Raw genomic sequence first — 19,531 nt, forward strand, 5'->3', positions numbered from 1 at the left:
GACATTATTATTATTATGGCTGTTTATAAAATGTTGATTATTATATTTCTTTTCACAGTCTCTCAGAGTCCTGTTCACACATAGGTGCTGTACTGTTTGCCATCGAATCAGGGGTCAAAATGAGAGAAACGGACAGTTCCTGTACAATGGAGAGATGTAAATGGCTGATGCCCTCACATGTAAAAAAGGTAAAGTCTAAACTTAAAGCACATTCAGGATGAACAGGTCATTATAACTTTGTACTGGACATTACAATAATGAGCTATCAGGCACTTAGAGATGTTTATGATTTACATTTGCAGATTCCACCTGCGCCAGTAACTCTAATCGATTTTTCCTCTGCAAAATCAAAGAAAAGAAAATTAGATGATGCTATTGCTGGAACATTCAATGAACAAGCCATCAGTCAAGCCCCAGCTCTTTACCCAAAAGTGAGGAAAGGCTCAAATGAATACAACTCATTTTTTGAAGAATTAAAGATGAGCCATCCAAGGAGTGCAGCGCTTATGGTCAGGGGAAATTTATCCCCAAGTCATGTGTACTGCCCAAAAGTGTCCTTGAGTACAGAACACCACAGACTCAACTGCTATCTCCAGCTGACCTCATGAAGTTATCCAAAGAGTTTCAGATAGATGAGCTCAGCCCCTCTCAGATTCAGGCTGTAGAGAAGGCAACTCGACGTCAGAGTAAATCAAGAGTCTGGTATCGACAAAGATCTGGGCGCATAACTGCATCTATGCTTAAACAAGTTATTGCAACAGACCCCCTGAATCCATCCCAAAGTTTGATAAAGACATTGTGCTACCCAGAAGCACGCAAGTTCAGAACAGCAGCAACAAGGTAGAAGTATTAGCTTTGATGAGTGAGTCAAAGACTGGTATTATAGGGAAGTTTTGTTTTTTAGTACCACCATATAACTATAGTTAGAATTGTTGACTATAGGTATAACTTATAGCCAGAGCATTGTCTTAACCTAGTATAACTGTCAAGGTTCATTTGCAGGCCATCTGCAGGCTGTCATCAGAAGTATCACTGTCATGTGCTGAATTGTCAAGCCTCGGAAGGAAGAACAGCTGATAAGTGACACTTCCCTGCATCTTGGTGATACTTCTAAAGATGTCCTGCAAATGGCGACTAAAACATGTAAAGGTAAAGATTTCAACATCTCTAATCCTATTGTCTGCCCAAATTAGCCTTTAAAGTTATACTAGCAACTAGCAAGTAGACACAATGAACGTTACTAAGCTGCTTGTCTTAACCTTTTTGGATTTTTGTAAGGTATGGATCTGAACATGAATCCAAAGCCAGAAAGAACTACGAGAATCTCATAAATCGACAACATGAGGGCTTTTGCTGCATGGATAGTGGTCTGTGGCTGAGTGAAAAGTAGCCTTTCATGGGAGCTTCACCTGACGTGATTGTCACCTGTGACTGCCATGGAAGAGGCATCTGTGAGATAAAGGTAAACAAGCTTCTCATAGCAGTACAGTAGGGCATTATTCATTCACCACAAGGTAAGCTACTGACAGTTGTGCTCAAAAGTTTACATACTCTGGCAGAATTTGTACAATTTTTCAAAGAATATGAAAGATACTCATAGTTAATGGTTGTGTGAAGCCATTTGTGGTGAAAAAACAGTTAGCTCTTCTTAAATCATAATGAAGAAAGTACCAAAATTACCCTGATCAAAAGTTTACATACCTATGTTCTGTGTTTTTCTCCCTTTAGCATCAATGACAGCTTGGAGTCTTTTGTGGTTGTTGTGGAGAAGGTTCTGTATATAATCTAATGGTAAAGCGACCCATTCAGAGTCCTTTTTGGTACTTTCTCTCTTCATTATGATTTAAAAGCAAGAGCAAACTCAGTTCTTTGACCATAAATGGCTTCACACAACCACTAACTATGAGTGAAAAAAGCTTTCATATTCTTTGAATAGTCCAATATAAAATCACCCCGAGCACAACTGTATGTATCCACAACTCTGACAGTAATTACATTTACATAAACATTGTGAGATGTAGTTTTATAGTAGTATCATAAACATTGATACTGACCAGATAATACAGAAGAGAGATGTGTGATTTTAAACTACTGACAGGCATTCTTCTATGACAATCAAAGATAATATGAATATAACATTCCCTGATGAAAAATATTCGAAGATTGGCAAAGTAATCCGAGGAACACTGACAGAATAAAGCACTGTTATTCACCGGGCATTTGCCTTAAATTTTCCAACCATTTCTTGCGTCTTCTTTCGCTTATTTTCTTCCACTTTTCGCCCTTATGTGTGACCACTTTGGGAACGCGATAATAACTTTTAATGTCTCGATTCGAGCGATTGGAGCAACCGTAAACTGCGCACACTACTGGCATGGTTGCCAATCGGAAGCCCACAACGGATGCTCGGCCTGCCCTCCACCTGACACCTGTTAGCTAGCTGTGACGTCACGTGAACGCAACCTATTGGCTTTGCGTGGCCACAACGAAACGGCTTCTGAGAACCCAGGCATTTTCAGGGGGCTTGTTAACTGCGCCTCTTCGTTGGACGCTGCTCTGAAGGAGCATTTGGAGGGAGCTACTGTTTTTAGAGGTACGTCCAAAACGATTCAGAATGAGCTGCTGGACTGTATGCTGGCTGTTGTTAAGGAGTACATTCACGAGGAGGGGACTGCAGCTGATTATGTTGCCATTCAAGCCGATGAAACATCTGACGTGTCTGTCCAGTGCCAACTTGTACTTGTACTTCGCTACATCGACCGCTGCCACGTCATTCAAGAGCGCTTTTTCGAGTTTATACCAATGGAAAACGCTAATGCTGAAAACATCGCCCAAGCACTTTTGGAGAAGATGAGTGCATTGATCCCACCCAGACAAGACAAAATGAATAGCTCAAGCTGATGACGGAGCGAGCGTTATGCGGGGGCCACTGGAGGAGTTCAGCGTAAAGTGATGGATGTTTATGAAAACGCACACTACGAACATTGTTTCGCACATCAGCTCAATCTGGTAATGCAGCACGCCACCTCAAAGATACCCAAGGTCTCCACATTTTTTTCGGAGCTAGGTGGTTTTTGTGCATTTTTTTCAAGGTCCCCCAAACGAACCAGCGTGCTTGATGATGTGGTTGGCAGCAGAATTCCAAAAGCGTGTGCAACAAGGTGGAACTTTCACAGTCGCTCAGTGAACACTGTATATGAGCACAGAGATGACCTTCTAAAAAACCATTTAGGACTCTGGGAACTTTGATGCCATGACTGTGAGAGAAGCAGGAGGGTTTGTGAGGATGCTGGAGGATGATACATTTTGCTTTTTTCTCCAACTATTTCACAAAATCATGCCACACGTCGACATGCTCTTTCAGCAACTTCAGAAACGATGATGATGTTGATCTTCATCAAAGCTGCCATCTGCAATTTTGCCGACAGCATTACAAACATCAGGTAAATGTGAAAAATCATAGGAGTAACATGAATGCAGAATAATGTAGTACAGTATTAAGCAATTGTTTTTTGTTTAAACAAGGTCTTCCATATGTGGCAGTAGGCCCTCACATCCACCGGCAGCCTATTACGTGCCACCTGAACCTTTAAGAGGAGGTATCCTCACCTGCCGGCCCGATTGGTCGCCTCTGACGTCACCCGCCGTTTGGGAGCTGAGCACGGAGCACGAGGAGTGGAGCCTTGTCCTACGAGATTGATCCTTTTAACGTTAAAACGTATCACAACTAAACTCCTTTTTGGACACTGGGATCCGGAGTGCGTGCCGACTAAATCTGCGTTGCCGTGGCGCATCGCACGCGCACAAGGCTCCGCTCCACCTTTACACTTACGGCCCGTGCTACATGCTCGGCATAGTCGAAAGCTTCGGTAAGCCACCTCGTTTCCAAATAAACATTGATTTAAGGTCAACATCTTCTAACCTCCCGCTGTCTTTAGTGGTGGCGTCAAGCGGCTTTTACGCACAAGTCGAAGCAGGGTAATTCCCCTCTTGTGCGGTGCCTCGTTCGAAAGAAACTTCTGGTAAGCATCCTAACCCTCAAAACGAAACGAAATTTGTAGATTACATTAGCTCATTTTTGTATATTTTTTGTAGCGTGGCACATTGGATACGGCCACGTCTTGGATTGCCATCTATAGGCTACGCGCGGCGCGCTGCGTACGCTTGGTAGGTATTTTTTGGTGTTTGGCCTCTCGTGCTACGTATGGTTATGGACATTCTTACAGGATATTAATTCCCCAAATTTTATCTCTAGGATTGGGACACTCGCGGGTCTCTCCTCTTCTCTCCGCTCCTCCCTCCTCCTTCCCCATCGTTTCCTCTGTTGCCCATTTGAGACTTTCCTGCAGTGTTTTAGTTCGTTACGCACAACAACAACAAAAACTGTCGCTGGACCCTCGGGTCTTGTTCGCTGACGCCGCTGTCGGGCCGGACTGGGCATATGAACACTTTGGGGCTGCTGTGTTGACGGAATCTGTGCAATAACTTGTTCACGTGATAATTTTAATTGAAAACGAAAAAGTAGTCTACTGAATTTTACCTGTTTGCATTATTTTGTTTGTCTCCTGTTTTAACATTTACAAAATAAACACTGTATATTTTCTATATTTTGGTCTACTGGTCCACTCTCTCTCTCTTATCTGCGCGAGCCTTATTTGTATAAGTGTCCCTGGCACTAGTCTACTCCAGGGTGGCGTTGTTCGGAAGTGACTTGATTGAACCAATAAGTAAAACTGCCCCACCGGCGATTACACATATTCACTGTGCAAGAGGAGATTCCCGCTGCCAAGCGACAGAGGACACTGGGGCCCGCAGAACAACATCGGATTGCTATAGAGCAGGGGTCCTCAGACTACGGCCGACTATGGCCCGCCACGTCCCTTTGACCTGCCCCCCACCATGTAAACCGGCCTGATGAGGCAATTCCCAAAATTGGTCATGGCATTTATTTTTTTTAATAATTTGTTTTTATTGCTTTTGGCAAATAACATGCTTGTATTTTTTGTTTGTTTGCTTTTTTTTTTTTTTTTTTTAAATTAAAAATATATGTCGTTATAAAATTAGTTATTTATGCCGAATTTTCGTCACCTGACATGCGGCGGTGACCGTCAATGTTAAGGAAAGGAAGATGGCGAGCAAACGAAAAGTTGTCAGAGAATGCAGGGTGTTTAAAGAACAGTGGACAGTGGATTATTGTTTTGTTCAGTGCAAGGACCGTTCCATTTGTCTCATCTGTAAAGAAAGTGTGGCGGTTTTTAAAGAGTATAATTTACGTCGTCATTACGAAACACGCCACAAAGAATATGCTAGCTTGCACGGACAAACAAGAGAGAACCGAATTCGGTGGCTGAAAGACGGGCTAGCAGCCCAACAGAGTGTCTTCCATCGCCAAACCCAAATCAACCAGGCTGCTGTCCGAGCAAGCTACAAGGTAGCTCACCTCCTAGGTAAGGCTGGAAAGCCGTTTACTGATGGGGACTTTATCAAAGAATGCATGCTCGCTGTGGCTGAGGAGGCGTGTCCCGACAAGAAGGATGCGCTCAATGCGGTGAGTCTCTCTGCACCTACTGTGACCAGGCAAACTGAAGATTTGGGGAACAACGTGTATGACCAGTTGAAAGAGAAAGCGTTAAAATTCTAGTTTTTTGCTTTGGCCATGGATGAGAGCAATGACGTTCAGGACACAGCACAACTGCTTATTTTTATTCGTGGGATTAGCGCAAACTTCGAAGTGTCTGAGGAGTTGGCAGTGCTAAAAAGTCTCAAAGGTACTACGACAGGTGAGGACATTTTTGTCCAAGTGTGCAAAACCTTGGAAGAGTTGGATCTACACTGGTCTGCACTGGTCAGCATCACTACGGATGGCGCTCCGAGTATGGTGGGCACCGCGAGGGGGCTAGTAGGGCGCGTGAACAGCAAATTCAAAGAAGAAGGTCTGACCCCGCCACTACCAGTCCACTGTCTGATTCACCAACAAGCACTATGTTGCAAAGTTCTGAAGTGGGCAGCTGTCATGAAGGTGGTTGTGCGCTGTGTCAACTACATCCGTAAAAATGGGCTGAAACACAGACAGTTCCAGGCCTTTCTCTCCGAGCTTGAGTCTGCTTACGGGGATGTGCTGTACTACACAGAAATCCGGTGGTTAAGTCGAGGCAGGGTGTTGCGCCGTTTCTACGACCTACAACCCGAAGTCAACACCTTCCTCCAGTCTAAAGGTGAAACGGTACGAGAGCTGACCGATCCAGAGTGGAAATGGGAGCTCGCGTTTTTAACTGATGTGACGGAAATGTTGAACCACCTTAACGTGCAACTCCAAGGCAAAGGGAAGCTGATCAGTGACATGTACTCCCACATCAAAGCGTTCGAGGTCAAATTAATGCTGCTTGTGCGACAGGTCCAAAAGCTGGACTTCACGCACCTCCCCGCCACCCTGAGCTATTGTGCTGAAAAACCAGCGGTCCCGTTCCCAGTCGAAAAGTGCGAGGACGCACTGGAAATGCTGCTGGGAGAGTTCAGTGTGCGGTTCCGCGAGCTTCATGTCAACAGTAAAGAAATACGCTTGTTCCAGAACCCCTTTGCTGTAGACATAAATGACGTCCTTCCTTCTCTTCAGTTTGACACCCGCGGCAGGAGGACTGTGTTCTACTCACAGTGGATAAATAAACAGCTCTGTTCGTGTTAGTGCCTAAAAAATATAATATATAGAGCGATGTTTATGAACAAGGAGAAGATGATAAAGAGGAGGGACACCGACAGCCTGTGCTGCTGCTCGAGCGTGACCTGGCCACACCTCCAGCCCCGCCCAGGTTTGAGCGGCGCTGCTGCTGCTGAGTGCACTCTGACCGGACCGTAATACCTTTAGTTAAATCATGATTTACGTTAGGGGGTTTTCGGGGGTTGGGCCAATAATTCAATCTCATTTAAAAGCAGCACTAGCTCAATATGTATGTGGCTTTAAAATGTGTAATAACATAATATCCAATAATGTAGTAGTGAAGTGATGAATCTCACCTTGGTCATGTGTTTGCATCTGCTCCATTTTAACTTCATATTTAGCTAGTTTTGCATTTTGTTCTGACAGAGAGAGCAGTCCAGTTAGTACAGAATAAAGATGGAGCAAAAGGTTCATTCTCACCTCATTGTCCTGAAGTTCAGCTCCTGACAGAGAGCAGAGCAGCAGCGACAGACACAACACACTCACTCTCTCCATCTGTCACGGTTTAAAGTAAAAATGAGGAAAGAATGGCTCAAAATGCAGACAGCAGAGAAAACAAGAAACTGACAAAAACGAAATAAAAGGAAATAAAAGCAGAAGCAACTGAAAAACCAAAGTCACAGACAGGGCCTGGACATGAAGACAATGACCTGACAAAGAACAAGGGAAACACAGGGGTAGAAATACATGAGGGAATGTGGCACAGGTGAAACACATTAGGGCGGGGCAGACAAATAAGTTAGATTTCTTTAAAAACAAGCTCCTGAACAGGTGATTAAAATGAAGTTGAGATGTATTTATTGAAGAGGGATAACCCTTTGAGATGAACCATCTGGTTTTCGAGGGAGTCCTCGATGAACTTGAATGAAATGATGAAATGAACTTACTTGTTTTTGTTGCCTGTCAGTGACTGCTGTAGCACGGACTCTTGTGGAGTTTGGTTGTGACTTAAATCTGACACTGACACTGTGCACAAAGTCCCTGCCGCTCCTGCCAACACTTCCTGGTGTTTCAGCCTCACTGTTCACACAGACCAGATGCTTCAGTGACGTTCATGTCTTGGTCTGATCTCACGGGTTCAAAGAAACGAGGCTGTGGCAAAACCAGCTCTAGTGTCATGTTACTATCTGATCACTTCTTAACTCCCACTTTAACCGCGCGGCTTTACCCGAATCCAAAAGCTTCTTGAAAAAAGCATCAAAATAGCAACGAAAACTAGACTAAACAAGGATGAAAAAGCAACAAAAACGCAACAAAGCAGTGATGGAAAAACATCATAAACCAAGTAGTCCTCAGCTTTCAAATAAGGTGTTATACTGGCCTATAGGCTGCGAACTCCAGTCGAGAAGCTTTCTCTACCGTCAGAGAAATCTTCTCTTCAATTACAGTTTCACTGTAGTAAATCATTTCTTTAAAGAGACTAAAGTAGATGCAAATAGTTCATTTTATACTCACTACTGCCCCCTCAGGTCATACGTGATACTGCAGCTTCTATATTAAGCTCGTGCATGACGGCACTTCGGACCCGAAGTGACACCTTCCTGAGTGACAGTGCAGGATTTTAGAGGCAGTTGTGGTGAACAGGTCTGAGCTCATTCTACACATTAGGACATGGCTGGAACATGTAGGGGGAGGAAAATACATCATTTTAACATTTTTAAACTCCATATAGTCCCTTTAATTACAGTGTTTCTCTGTGTCATGCTGTGAACTTTAACAGTCCTTGTCCGGCTCGCTCCTGTTAGGCAGCGTGGGAAAGTTGAGATGCAACATTATTTTCTTGAGCTGAGGCGTTGACAGCCTGAATGTGCGTCTTGTTTTTGTATAAGGAGATTTTCTCGATCGCCTTTTTACAATTTCTAAATCCAGTGGAAACAAAGACGGGATGAATCGTGATGGTCTGTTTGAGTAAACTCTGCCACAATAAAAACAGAGCACACCTTTTAAATAAGCGGAGACATGAAGCCAGGGCGTGGTGAACCGTGTTTGTTGGAAAGTTAAGACAAAGACAGATACTACATTCATTGTGGTGCAAAAACAGACTGAGTGTTTTGGGGAGAGCTAATTTGACTGGTTTTATTATGTTGTGACCGCCAGGGGGCATCGGCAAGAATGCAAGGTGGATTTATTAAATATTTACAAGGGTGTCCTATTTGTGTGTGGTTCTGTAACACAGATGAAATAAATTCTAAGGTCAAAATATAAACACAAATATAACAATCAAACAAGCGAGGATAGCTTTATCATGTGCCAATATAGATAGACTATAGACCATAGAGCAAGGCTGTTAGCACTCGCCTTAGCCTAGCTAGCTGATAGCCCTAGCATTGTGATCAGATGGCTAAATTGGCCCATAATAATGGCGGGGGGTGTGCTCTTGTTTTATAATACAATACTTACGGTTTTATTATTAACGCTCATGGACACAACCACGGTCCGCTCCACACCCGATAACTAAAGCAGACGTAACGCTTACAACTAAACTTGCTACAGCCTAAACCGTGATTGGCCGCACGAACTGTCCATCAAGGTACAAGATACGCATGTGTAGTGAGGTGGGGTAGGTGTCCCTGCGTTAAGCTAATAGAATGTAGGGGGCGCACTATAAAAGGGGCCTCTCCCCATCACCTGCCCTCTCACCTCTCTGACGTTACACCTGCTGCGAGGCTTCGCTAGCGGCTAGTCTGGGGTTGTCTGGTTGTGAGTCGTGTCGGGAGCGTCAAGCCGGCGACGTAGGCTTAAGGCCGTAACTTTGTATGCGACTTCCATGCCTCGATGGTAAGCGTGTTCGCAGTTTGTGTCTTGTCATGCGGGTACATTTTCTAAGTTCCTGCTGTTCACATAGCGCTGTTGATGCCGGTCCGAGTGGGGCCGTATAGCTGGACGTGGTCCGCGGTCTGCGGGCTCGTAGGGTGTCTCGCTTCGCTTTCGCTACCTGGTATGATCTTTGTTTTGTTTTTGTCAGCTGTACAATGCATTGTTCCTACTCATGTTAAATGTTATTGCAGGGTCTTGGCAGCAGCATCATGCCTCCCCTGCCTGTATGTCTGTCAACCTGTCCTCTCCTGTACGTCCTGGAACCAGCTTTTAAAGAACGAAACGTCCAAAATGAACTTTTTAAGAAGCCAAACTTAATTTGTATAATAAAACAAAACACGCTTTTGTAAATCATTTGCCTCTGCCCGGTCCTTTTAACGAACTTGTGTGCCTTAGACTTGTTGTAAGGTATTTCCCAGTTATACTGGGTGGCGTTGTGGCAACATATTTATTTTATTTATTTTATAGTAACCTCCACTCTGCTACACATGCGTCAAGTCCTCCGTCACACTGAGCGTAGTCTCTGCTCACGGTGGGACGAATAGGAAGCGCGCATTGTGAAGGGCGCTCTGAAAAGCCAAAGGATTCAAACAGATGTGCAAATGAGCGTAGTGGTATGCTCATTTGCACATCTGTTTTAAGCCTTTAGCTGCTTCAATGCACGCTTCCTATCGTCCCACTGAGAGCAGCGACTTCATTACCCATACACCCTTGAATTTGACGAGTGAACAGCGTATGTGTTGCTGTAGACGCGCCGCGCTGACAACAACTCAACGTGAGGCATCTTTCAGACTGAGCGCAGAGCCGAGCGCCCTGTGCGGCCGAACTGCCTCTCGGTGAGTGGCATGTATTCACACTGCCACAGAGCGCCATGAATTGTGCCCGCCCCTTTTCTCCTATCTGTTAACATGGGACTGGAGGAGTCCACACAAAATCAGTCACTACACGAAAACAAAGCGTTTTTTCGGCCGCGCAGAGAAACGGTGCAGTGTCGACATGTCGGTGCAAATGAACATTGGACATTTTACACAAATCAATCGACTAAACATCAGGTTTGAGCGGAGGATAATTTCCCTCGTTCTCTGTTTAAATGATCGGGCTTCGCGCTCGACCGGAAGTGTCAGGACAACGGAAGTGCCGAGACAACGCAAAAGTGGGCGGGGCGGACTAAGGTGAATAATAATTATAAGATAGGAATAGTACTGATATGTCTCCTTAAAGTGCCAAATGTGTTTTATGCACAATAAAAAAAAACTGTTAGAGGATCATTTGAATGTGGTTAAAAAAAACTTTCAGTGATAATATCAAAAATAAAGCCCTTCTTTGAGCAGCTTCAAAACTCTTAAATCCATTAAACTTCTTTGCAGGATGTCAGAATAGCCTCCCAGAGCTGCTGTTTGGATGAAAACTGCCTCCCACCCTCATAGATGTTTTGCCTGTTGATGCTCCAAAGCTTCTCAATAGGGTTGAAGTCAGGGGAGGAGGGGGTCCACATCATGAGTTTCTCTCCTTTTATCCCCATAGCAGCCAGTGATGCAGAGGTTTTCTTTACAGCAGGACATGGTGCGTTGTCATGATGAAGAGGATCTTGTTAGGGAAAGCACTGCTCTTCTTTTTGTAGCATAGAAGAAAGTGGTCAGTCAGAAACTCCACATATATTTCAGAGGTCATTTTCACACCTTCAGGGATCCCAATGGGGCCGACCAGCTCTCTCCCGATGATTCTGGCTCAAAACATGACTCCGCCCCCTCCTTACTGACGTCACAGCCTTGTTGGGACATGGTGGCCATTCACCAACCATCCACTACTCCATCCATCAGACCATCCAGGGTTACACGGCCTCATCAGTGAACAAGACTGTTTGAAAATGAGTCTTCATGTATTTCTGAGCCATTGCAGCCGTTTCTGTTCATGAGCTTCAATTAAAAGGTTTAGGGGAGGCCGGATAGAAGGTTTATGCACAACTGCAGCCTCTGGAGGGTCCTACAGCTTGATGTTCGGGAGACTCCAGAGGCACCAGCAGCTTCAAATACCTGTCTGCTGTTTTGTAGCTGCTGTTCTATTCATCTGATGTATTTGTCTGGCAGAAACCGTCCTCAGTGTTCCTTTATCTGCACAAACCCGTGTGTGCTCACTGAACAGTACGATGATTACACTTAATCTTTCATGAAATATCAAAAGTGTTCATACCTAGACCAAGGCGTCTAGGTATGAAGACGGGCTCCATTGCGTTTCATTGTGCCTTTTGTTTCATATGGAACACCACCGAGCCGCCTAAACCCGTGCACCAGTTCCTGAATCAGTCACGTGGTACAGTGCTTCAGGAAGGTTCAAATTGTCATCGTCCACGTCACCAACACAAGCTCTGAACCACGCGCCGCCTCCGCGATTCCAAAATGTGACAGAAACGTGCTGGAAAAGCAACAATAACAAAGCGACAAAACCATGACTAAAGAGTGATGGAAAAACAAAACAAAAAACACGAAAGCCACAAAAAAATCACAAAAATGTGATGAAAAGGTTACGATCAGTTTTGTAGGGTCTTAGCTTTCAAATGAGAGCTGAACTTGAGAAAATGTGCTTGGTTAAGGCGGGGGGGTCAGAGGTAAAAAGAACCTTAAAGTTGATCCTGAAACACACGGGAGCCGATGCAGCGATTTGAAGAGCCTGAGAGAGAATGGGAGAGTAGAATTGTGTATGTGTAACTAATCTCAGGACAAGGAGACATTGTACTGCACGCCTAGACATTTTTCTTTGTACCGTAGATTGCCTGAGCAAACACTGAAAAGGGGATATGTGACGCCGTAGACAATGTGGCAGATCAGCTGGCTGCACTTATGTGTGTTACCACCCATGATTTGCCATGATATGATCTCCCAAAGTCTTTCAAAGAACTGACATTCAATCCTGATGCACTCATTTGATACACCGGCAGTTGGAAACAATGCACTTCCCATGCATGACACAGTGTTCAAATAGATCCAGAGGTCAGTGGTTCAAATCTCACCTCCAACTGCCTTGGTGGTTTCATATAAAGGTTGGTAGGTCCAGTCAGATTCATGTAGACAAGATGGGATCTGCTCCTCCAGGTTGGGGGGTCACAGCCCGAGTGGCTCCACCGAGGCCTTCTCCAGCTCCAAACAAAGCCCCTGGATGAGCACAGCTGACTCCTTTTTCTTTCTTCTTGGGGATTTAAAAGGCTTTAAAGGAACAGGCCACTATTTGTACATACTGAGATATGTTCTTACCTGAGCTTAGACGAGTTGATACGTACCTGTCTGGTCTTTATGCGTGCACTCAGTCACGCAAAACGACCAAAGATGTTGTTAGCATTTGGCCTCTCCCAGTATATTCCTATAGGTGTCTCTCAGTCACGTGACTAGAAATGGAAAACGATGGCGATTCCGCACAATTATGCAGTGTTTTTTCACCTACATCTGTTACAACTCACTTACAAGGAAATGCGGCACTTCCATACGCAAACAAACTGTCATTGTTGGATATTACAGATCCACACACACTTCTGGCCGAGTTATTTACTGACGTGAAGTTCTCGGTCAACATACCTTCAACATACCTCGAGTTTGGCATCAATCGTTTCTTACCATACCAACTTTATTTATAAAGCACTTTAAGAACTGTACAGTTGGCCAAAGTGCCGCACACAGAAACAGATACTTTAATCTCCCTCAATCTAAATTTACGGTATTGCTACTGCCTTTACGTTTGTTTGTTTTTTACGTTTTTTTCGCTAGGTTCTTAGTTTTAGGATTTTTGGAATGCGCTAATGTGCCCTCTTGGTTTCTAACAAAGTTTTTGTCAGAAAAAAAAAGGTTTTTTGACAATGCTGAGAACCCTGCTCTTAATTTATACATTATACAGAGAAAAATGTGAACACTGCGTTCCAAATTATTATGCAAATGACATTTTTCTCTGATTTTCTAAACTGTCGACTCAAATGAGAGTCAGCATCATTTTCAAGTCTTTAACTGGTCGAGGATCATTTAAATGTGGTGGAAAAAATCTCCCAGTGATAACAGTATTTTTTTTCAAAAATAAATATAGTAAAAAGACTCAAAATCCACTGTTCCAAATTATTATGCAACTCATCGTTTCAATACATTTTAAAGCTTGTAATTTACTGAAAATGTCAATTTGTTGAATTTGTAGCATTAGGAGGTCATATTTACTGAAATCAAAAGCTATTTCAATCAAAAACATCTCAATTTTTACCATAGGACCTTCTTTGAGCAGCTTCACAATTCTTAAATCCATTAAACTTGTGAGTTTTTGGACAGTTTCTGCTTGGATTCCTTTGCAGGATGTTTTTGACCCGCTGTTACGTTCGGTGACACAAGGGGGCGCCCTTCCAACCAGTGTTCATTTTGACAACATATTTTAGTTTTAGTCTTAGTCTTTTGACGAAAATGTAATTCGATTTTAGTCTAGTTTTAGTCAACAAAAATATTAGTGAGTAAGTAAACTTTATTTGTACAGCGCTTTTCACAGACACAAAGTCACAAAGTGCTTCACAGTAAAAAACAGATAGAAAAACATCTTAAAAACATATCATGTGCCGACAATGATAGCAGCCTGAGTCGACTGGACTAGAACGCTTTTGTAAACAAATGTGTTTTTTAGGCGCTTTTTAAAAATGTCCACGGAGTCTAGAGAGCGCGAGTCGAGTGGGAGTTCATTCCAGAGTCGGGGCGCGGCAGCTTTGTATGAGCGATCTCCCCGAGTTTTAAAACAGGTACGTGGAACCATCAATAGGTTCTGCACAGACGATCTCAAGCTCCGGGTCGGGCTGTAGGGTTTTATGAGGTCAACAATGTAAGAGGGAGCTTGACCACGTATAGGGCTCGAAAAGTTAGCACCAAGATTTTAAATTGAACACGGAATTCAACGGGGAGCCAGTGGAGAGATTTCAACACAGGAGTGATATGTGGTATGTATCCTGTCGGTGCTGCTTAAAAGTCTTGCGGCTTAGTTTTGATTCAAATATTTTTTATTGAGAAGCAAATCTTTTTACAGGTTAATCATTATTGAAGTTACTGAATACTTCATTTTACAAAAATACAAAAAAAAAGACAAAAGGAAACAAATAAATCTCACAATATTCAGACATAAACTACATGTACAAACACATAACATGACTAAAACACCTAAACACCAAAAAAAAACAGACTTCAGACTTCAGAAAAAAAACAAATAAAAAACGCCCACCCCTTCCCCAAACCCTGCAGTGCTGTCCGTCAGTCCAACTAGATTGTTGATCCATGGTTTCCAGGTACAAAGTGAAAGGCTTCCAAACACAGTCAAAATCTTCCAGTCTATTTTTGAGGTTGTAACGGATTCTTTCCAAATGTAGAGTATCTGTCATGACTGATATCCAGGACCTCTTTCCCCTTCCATAAAAGAAGAATCAGTCTCTTAGCGGACATCAGACCATACGACATGAGATGGGCTTGTGAGCTATTGAGTTTTTTAGACTGTTCCGAATGTCCAATAATAATCCAAACAGGGTCTGGCTCTAACTTTACCCTAAAAAGCTCTGCGAAAAACAAAAACAAATTTGACCAAAAGATTTGCAGCTTGCAACACATTACAAAACTATGGAGTAAGTTGGCTTCTTCATATTCACATTTGTCACAAATTGGAGATACTTCAGGAAAGCGGCTTAGTTTTGGACTGACTGCAACCGAGCCAGCTCTTCTTTGTTGAGGCATGTGAAGAGGCTGTTGCAGTAGTCCAGGCGGGTGGACACAAAGGCATGAATAATCATTTCACGCTCTTCTCTGGGCATCATGGAGCTGAGCTTGGCGATGTTGCGCAGCTGAAAGAAGCAGTTCTTGACCAGCCGTCTACAGTGTTTCTCCAGGGACATGGATTCATCAAAGATCACCCCTACGTTCCTCAGCTTTGCTTTGGCTGAGAGGCCCAAGTCACCCAAGAGCTGTTTGATAGAGGGCGTAGCACCATCTGGGGCGATGATAAGTGTTTCCGTTTTGGCGGAGTTCATATCTTCAATTTAGGTCTAGTTTTAGTCGACTAAAATTGCAAATAAATTTAAGATGAATTTAGTGGACTTTGCATTGATAATATTCATTATAATCATATTTAATGTTGTTCCTCTGCTTCATGTTTCTGCTCCACATGAACAAAGCTCAGAGCTGATCCTTTGGCAGAGAATTTACATTTGAGGCTCTTTCAGACGCTCAATAGAAGTTTGGATGATTTTAGTCTCTCCTTTTCATTTTTATTTAGTCTTATTTTAGTCGACTAAAATATCTGGGCATTTTAGTCACAGTTTTAGGCCCAATCTCAATTCTCCCCCTCAGCCCTCCTGTTAGCCCTTTCCCTTTGTTGTGCGCGTTCACGAGAGACGAAGGGGTGTCCCAATTCTATTTTGCGGTGAGGGGTAGGGGTGAGGGAGAGGGTCACATAGCCCTTCAAGCGAGGGTTTTGCTGATGCACACTTCAGACGAAGGGGTGGGAGGAGTTTGACGAAAGACGGAAATAAGCTACGAACATCATCACTAATCAGTCTTACAAGATTTATAAAGTTGCAGAACGCTTCAGTTGTGACTTTGTTCGCTTTGTGCAACAATTAAAACAGTCCATTGCGTTAAACGTGTCAGTTCTACGTTTTCGCTTTGCTGCTGCAAATGCTATTTGCGCTGCATTGGCGACTTTTGCAATTTCTATCCAAACTTTCGATACGTCGCTATATACCAGTTCACAATGTTGACACGGGGCAGTGCATTGTGGGTAAGGTCAAAGTTGAAGGCCCCATAACTCCTGACAAAATAAACAATGGCGAACGGGAAAGGGACGCTCTGGGGCCATTGTAGCGTTGTAAATTGTTTTAATGGACGTCGTATCCTACAAAAGTGGATGGAAGATAATTGTACAGTCCATTTAGGTACGTTCACCAACGTCTGAGCAAATCTTGATGGGTTAACAAGCTGTCATTTGGAGTCATTTTACTACCAGTAAACTCCGTGACTAACATGTTATTCCTGAGATATAAGCACCATTATCTGGGCTCTGTCTTGTTCATAAGTAAAAATCCCTTTCAAATTCTCCACCGACTTTCGAAAAATTCAATGCTAACTGCTAGCACTAGCACCACAAGCAAAGCAAATACCAAATACTTGAAAACACAGCAAAATGCTTTCATAACTTTTTGGTTTACAACATTTTGGATGCAAATTATTATAACTAATTTATAATTCATTTATTATAATGTCATGCCCATAAAGTCAGCACGTAGCATATTAGCTGCTATTGTTCTTTTAACCATTAACCTTTTTTTTTTTAAACTATGCCATTTTTGAATGGGATTGTACTGACCATTGCTTCCTTTAAATATATGACACTGTAAATAAAATAATAGGGACCTACGGATATTGAGATATAGTGTCGGTTCTGATGTTCTGTAACAGTTATAGATCTGCGAAAATGTGTAACAGTATCAAATTCTTGTGATATTTTTTCAGGGTTCAAGCATAATGTCGGGTCTTGCACATGTGAGCCACCGTTTCTGCTGCTCACCTTTCCCACAGAAAGGCTAAACTCTAATGCACGGAAAGAGTGGATTCGCCGTGTAAACAGAGTGGATTGGAAACCAGACAGGTTTGCAGTTTTCAAGTTACACCATTACAGAACTTGTATCACAATATCACCATAAAGTTATACCACTGGCGATTTGATCACTAATTCAATATACAGAAATAATAGAACATTAATAGATAGCTTGACTTTATAACATTCCCAATAGCCGAGTTTAAAATTGAGGTGGAGGGCAGGTAGCATTCCACGCTGGGTAATTATGATAACTGTCAAATGCAGATTTTTCAACTTGGGTTTAGGCTACTATCTCTGTAATTACTGGGTCTAGTCACATGAAACAAAAACTGTCACAAAGTTCCATGTCTTCTCTGTTAGCACATGTGAACTAAGGTGCAATCATTTCACGTAGGAGTGTCAGAAAGTGTTGACAATATTCAATAACATCTGTGTGATATTGACCAGTAGAAAGGACTTTCAGTCATAAGAATAATATGTCAGGTTTATGAATCCAATCACAATCAAATAATAATCAGCGAAAACATTTGTCAATTTCATTGAGTTGTATTTGCACCTGTCCTCCATCTGAAATAGAATGTTATAATGTGAACGCAACCTATAAGACTGAAAGTGAAAAGTTATACACAAGCATGACCACAATGTTTACTAGTAAACTACTTTAAAAATAATATTTTATGTGTATGTGTATGCATGAATTAAATACTTTTTTTTGGGTCTTGTCTTTCAGGAAGTCTCTAATTTGCTCCAGACACTTCGTAGAGGGTCATCCAACTCCATCAAATCCTCATCCATCAATTGAGTTGGGCTACAGTGCAGAGTTCAAGAGGAGCCGACTGCCTCCAAAGATCAGGATTTGCCAAACTTTACAAAAACCAAGAATCATTGGAGTCCAATGAATCATCTCCTGATCCTCCGCCTTCAAATGAGCCACACATTTGTGGAAAAACATGCTGTCCCTCATCTTTGTTACTTAAAGATGAACATGGTTAGAGTTCAAATTCAACTTGCGAAAATTGTACATCTCTTACAAAGCAACTCCATCAGCTCCAGGACAAATTGACACAAAACAGAATTAAGAAAAATAAAAGACTTCAGTGTCAAAGGTTTATTAGCACAGATAAAAAGGTTTGCTTAAACACAGGCCTTTGCAGTAGAGAAGCCCTTGAGGCTCTTTATCATGCAAAAAATTCCTTACTGGAGAGAAGGAAAAAATACACACATGAAAGCAGGTATTAGGAAGTTCTGTTCCAAACCAGGCCCTCAAAATCTTCTAGCCTGCAAGGATGAACTGGTACTGGTACTTATGAAGCTCCGTCTTGGCCTGACAAATCATTTCCTGTGCAATATTTTTAGTATTTCAGCTGGACTCTGTGCGAGAATTCTAAAAACATACATTTCTTTCATGGCTGGGCAATTGAAAGCATTAATTGACTGGCCGTGCAAGAGAACGATCCAACAACATATGCCAGAATCGATGAGGAAGAAGTACAAGAACCTAAGATGCACAATAGATTGTACTGAAGTTTTCATCGAGCGGCCTCACCATTTGGGAACAGCACAAGCTACTTGGAGCGACTACAAGCATCATCACACCATCAAATACCTGGTGGCAATCTCACCAAACGGTGCCATATCATTTCTATCTAAAGGCTATGGTGGTAGATCATCTGACAGGGGTGTCGTTCATGCGTCAGGCTTCTTACGTTGCATTGATCCTGGGGATGTTATTCTAGCAGACCGAGGATTCACAATTGGAGCAGATGTAGCGTGACTGCATGCACACTTGGAGATTCCACCACCTGGCTCAGGCTGCACACAGCAAAGCAGAGAGGCTGTCAGTAAAACAAAGAAAGTCGCCAATGCCAGAATACATGTGGAAAGAGCAATAGGTTTATTTTATTTCATGTTATAAATTTTAATATTTTGCATCCCATTCATCTTTACACTGTTCTCTAGGCCGCATCAAATGGTTTGCCATACTAAAGAGAACAGTGCCCATCACCCTTGTACCATTGTTGGATGACATCATCACAGTATGTGCTGCCTTATCAAACCTCCGCCCACCACTCATTCAGAAGTAGCATGCAGTCAGGACTAGTGCTTTAATAAAATGGATCAACACTCTGTTGTTTGTAAAATTAAACAAATCTGTACATTTGAAAATAATAACTTTTTGTGATTTTAATTAGAAACATTTGCTGTATATTGCTGTCATAAATATGAGGGGGAAAAAAAGATTTTTTTGTTTGTTTTAATGTAAAAAATTGACATTTCATGTATAAAAATGGCCACGTTCAGCGCAAAAATATTTTCAGCAATGAAATCATAATGGATAAAGCCATCCCACTGAACAAACCTTCAGAATGTTGTTTTGTACAAGACTGTAAAGTTGGATGTCTGTTGGAG

The sequence above is a fragment of the Gobius niger genome (genome assembly GCF_951799975.1).
Source record: "Gobius niger genome assembly, chromosome: 10".
In the NCBI taxonomy this organism is placed as follows: Eukaryota; Metazoa; Chordata; class Actinopteri; order Gobiiformes; family Gobiidae; genus Gobius; species Gobius niger.